Genomic DNA, 4,551 nt, shown 5'->3' with positions numbered 1-4,551 from the left:
GGTTGGACTAGATGACCTCTAAAGGTCCCTTCCCACCCAAACTATTCTATGATTCTAAAAACCTTGGGACCCCATCAGCTGGGCTCTCCTGCGCCATTCGGATGCTGAAGGAGCCCAGCCTGGCTGGGAAAGGCTCTCCCTGAGCAATACGAGGCCGAACGCACCGGCTGAGCCGGCTTGTGAAGGGAAATGTCCTTGTCCTGCCTTGGTGGACATCCTGAAGACACGGTTGGGAGAAAAGGGCTTGGAGAGGAGAGCATGGCTTGGTGGGATCAGTGTGTCCCCCCCACTCTTCCAACAGCCCTATGTGGGGGGGACTTCCCCCTGAAGAGGGAATCACCCCAAGGCATCTCCCCAAGAGCTGGGATCCTAACTGCTGTTTATTAGCCTCCTTAATTAAAGCAGATTTGCATTTCTATGAGTGGCTTGCTGCTGGCAGAAAAGAAAACAGCAACAGGGATGCAGGCAGGCAGGGCAGGGCAGGGCGAGGGAGGAGGCAGGGGCTGGCAGACCTCCCCCGGCCCCCGCCCGGCTATTTCGGATGTTTGCTCCGGGTTGTCACTCCTGTTGTCCAGTCTGTCACTGGGTTTGTCAGAAAATACCGCCTTTTTGTCATGCCCACCCACACACACGTGTTCGGAACGATGTACAAACACACTGTAAAGACCATCGGGCTCCGTACCGGCCACGCAAAGTGGAAGAGCTGCAACAGGAGTTGTTACGAGAGGCCGATATACTGCTGGGGACAACCTCGGTCGAGGCTGAGCCTCAGCTGAGCCCACGTCTCCGGGATGGTCAGAATGGGAGAGCTTGCTGTGCTCGTCCTCTCTCCCATCAATCCATCCTTTGTGGATTTGAGAAACTTTTCCTAATTTTTTTTTTTTTTTTTCTTTTTCCCCCGCGGCTGATGTGTTTCTTTAAGAAAAGTCTCAGGGATTTGGGGTGAAGTGGGGAGAAACGGATTCGCCTGGGTTTTCCTGACTGATTCTCATCCAACTTGCTCATTTATGAATTTGCAGAATGCACAAAAATATACCGAAATGCTAAATTCTTCACTCTGGTGCTTTCGTACATACAGTTGCCTATTGAAATTATCCCCGTAACAGCTTTCTGCACCAAACTTTCACACTCCCCAAATACTTCCCACTGAGATACAGCCCTATCCTTCCTTCCCTATGATATTCCAAGGTGAGATGCACGGAGAACCAGCTCAATGAAGCGCACTTCACTGACCACCGACGAGAAACACAGTTCTGGCAGCTCGGGAAATTACTGCTGAAAGTGAGCCGCTGTCCAAATTGGTAATAGCAGGAGCCGAGCGTGAAGGAGAAGGTCAGGACTTGTTTTGATGTAATGGTCATAGCTGTATGTTAGTGGAAACTTTTGTGCCCCTTTATATGAGAAATAGAAAAAAAAAAAAAAAGACATTTTGTTGTGGTTTGCTGCCCAAATGCTCTTCTTCAAGATGTTCTTCTGGGCAGGCTCCCCAGGCGTGCGTTCTCATTTACCTACCTCTGAAAGCCCATCTTTCAGAAGCACTGGCTGGGGTCTCAGGAGGGTTTGGTTGATTCCTTGCTTTGCCTCCCTTCAGGAGAAAGCAAACGGCATCTTGCCTTCGTGAAATAGCTCTTTCCAAGCATGGCCAAGGTGGGAACATCAGCTAGCCTTGGTCTTCGCTCCCCATGTCCGGTGCAGGAGCAGAACCGTGCCCACAGCCAGGTGTGACGGGCAGATGGCCCTAAACGGGGCTTTTTCCTCCTGGACGGGACATGCGATGGGGACGCGTCTGGCCCCATCATCTTCCAAGAGTGGCACAAGACATGCAGGATGAGCTTCCTGGCTCACTAAACATGTGCAAGGTGATCCTCCCGCTTGCCTGCCCTGATCACCAATGAACCCAAAGCCAGGGGAAGCAAGAGCAGCGATGGGATCTGTAGGCCAGGCGTAAATAATAAAAAAAAAAGCCGTCTTCTTCCTATTTCAATGGTTGTATGTTACTTGTAAATTCTGGAAGCTCTCCAAGACTGGGTGACGCTAGAGAAAAATGGCTTAATAATCATTAAAAGGATAATTTTCCCCAAGGAGAGTGGATTTTAAATGGCACAAATGCCAACGGCTTTGGGTTTTATTATTGCTTTAGGAGTTCAGAGTCGAAGGCTTATCATCATGATAATAGCCTACGACTAAAGACCATTTGTGAGATGAACATGCCCAGAAATAATAGCATGAAGTTGCAGCCTCTTCACATTTGGGGCCGGTGTTTGATTCTCCACCAGGCTCTGGCTCCTTATGAAAGCTGCCAATCTCCGGCTTGGCATTCAGCGCTAAGTGTGAGACAGCCCACAGGCAGGAAAAAGGCTTTAAACAATGTTGCTATGGATATAAATAATGGAGCTATTGGTTGCGGTTATTTTTAGCACGCCAGTGCCAATTTATTTGTGCGGTCCTGGCGGTTCGCACAAAAGAGAAGGCAGCTTGCTGACTCGGGAGCCTTGGAGGAATCAAAGGATGGCCTCGACTTCTCCAGCCTGCTTGAGTCCATCTGAACCCTTGCAACGTTGGCAATGGTTTGGCAGGAGAGTTTGGTTTAACTCCTGGCTTCCTGCAGAAGCCCTGGGCTGGCTCGTGCCGCCTGGTATTGTAAGGGACCACCCCAAGGTCCCCATCCACGAGCAGTGGTGGAGACACGTTCGGTGAAGCCCTCAACAGGTTGCTGCAGGCGTAAGCTGAAGGGACACCATGATGTTCTCCTGACCAAGCAGCGCGGCAGGTCAGCCCCTCCTGTGCTCCCAGCTCTCCGGCAGGCTTGGCTTGCTTGTTGGGGTGAATCCCAGGCAAATTAAATCCTGAATTAGCCACTCGGGGTTGTCCAGCCCTTCTAACAAACCTTCTCTTGCAGAGCAAGAGCGGCAGGGGTGGTGGTCCCCGCTCAGCAGCCCCTGCCAAGCCCGGATGATGCATCGACAGACCGTACCGCAGGCAATCCTGCTGTGGAGGTGCTCTTGGGGTGCTTCTCCTACCGGGGTGCGAGCTTCAACCAGGCTTGTGTGCAGTCAAGAGCATCGAGAGGCTTTGGCTCACACGGGGGCTGTAAATCCGACTGCTGCCGATTTATGATGGCACCAACAGTTCCTCGCTTCCTTCTTGCCTCTGCTGCTCCGGCCCTGCCAAACGCTGCTCATTTGCATAATCCTCCTTCCCATTAACAAGACTCTGAATCGTATCTGCTTCCTTTCAGGCTGGTGACCTCGCGCTCCGGCTCGGGGATGGGCTGCCAGCCCCTCTCTGCAACCGCGGACCTGGCCGGCGAGGCTGCCGGTGGGGAGGGCAGCGAGACCCGCTTGCAGCGAGGGCCGGAGGGTGCTCTCCCACCCCAGCATCGTGCTGCCACAATTTCTGACTGTTTTGAGAGCGGATGGGCTGCTACAGGCAGGATTGCAGGCTCAGGCTGGGTTGGATGAAGATCCCTCAGTCGGGGTCCCTGTGCTTTCGGTGGGATGGATCAGCCCCTTCGAAGCCCACGTACACCGATCAGAGTCTAAGCAGCTAGCCCAGAACAGACACTTCTAAATGCCTAATTTTACTGTGACAAATCCCAGCCCACGGAGAAAGGCATGCGGTAATACCAAGACAATTATATCACCCTCTGGATTTAAAGTCACTTGAAAATATGATGCGTTCAACTTCCTTCTCAAATTACAGCGGAAAAGACTTTCAGCAGAATTCATTAGCTGCATTAGACACACCGTGACATGCTCCCGGAGCTGGAGAGCTGCAGGACAGCTGCAGGACGGGCTGCTTGGTGGACGTCGGACCTGAGGACGCTGCTCTGGGGCTTGCCCACCTTGGTTCTCCTAGCTTGGAGGGCCAGGAGACCATCTCGACCTGGAGGTGTGGGATTCTCCCTCGGTGTAAGGGTCCAACGCCCGTGATGGCGTGGTCCCAACGTTGTCACCTTGGGGTTGCACCAAACCCCAGCAGCGGATCTTCCAGCAGCACGTCCTAGCAGGATGGGATGCTGCAGGCAGTCGGCTGCTGGGAGATGCTCAAAGCTGAGCGGCGAACCTCACCGATTTCATTTGCTCCCCCGTCAGCTCTGCAAGGCGAAAAACTCAGCGGCAGTGTAAGCTGCAAAGCTCTCGAGAGAAGCTTTTCCATGCCGCACGCTCCAAACGGCCCTGAGGCTGCCGAGCACTTTGCTCTGCGTGCCTGGTAGGTGTCAGGAAAGGAGCAGGTTCTTTGTTTGTGCTAATTTGTTGCTTTGTTTTCCACAAGCTAGTTTAATTGTAATTAAAACCCAGCAGCTGCCGGGGAAGGAGCATGCAGGCGCCGAGGAGCTGAGTCAAAGTCAAGGGAGTGGTTGGTTTTCAGTCCCCTGCTGCGTTGCCCTTGGCTTCCTTTTCTAGCGTTATCTCCATTTAAAATTAACGTTTGCCGCTGCCTGTGCTGCTTCCCTGCTTATTTTCTTCTCTTTGTGACAGTGAGTGGGGACTGAAGGCTGGCAGTTTGTCATACAGGTGAGAGACAATGCAAAATTCATACTCTATTTAT

The 4,551-nt window shown here is 52.5% G+C and overlaps 1 protein-coding gene across 1 annotated transcript in view; it reads right to left on the bottom strand.

Moving 5' to 3' along the window:
• The window catches only part of KIRREL3 (kin of IRRE like 3 (Drosophila)), a gene marked incomplete at both ends in the record, with an annotated part of 40,875 nt that overhangs the window by 10,559 nt on the left and 25,765 nt on the right, over positions 1–4,551 (bottom strand). The window lies entirely within an intron of this gene.

This window comes from Fulmarus glacialis, unplaced genomic scaffold (assembly GCF_000690835.1).
Source record: "Fulmarus glacialis isolate BGI_N327 unplaced genomic scaffold, ASM69083v1 scaffold17330, whole genome shotgun sequence".
Classification (NCBI taxonomy): domain Eukaryota; kingdom Metazoa; phylum Chordata; class Aves; order Procellariiformes; family Procellariidae; genus Fulmarus; species Fulmarus glacialis.
This window is presented reverse-complemented; position numbering and strand designations above follow the sequence as displayed.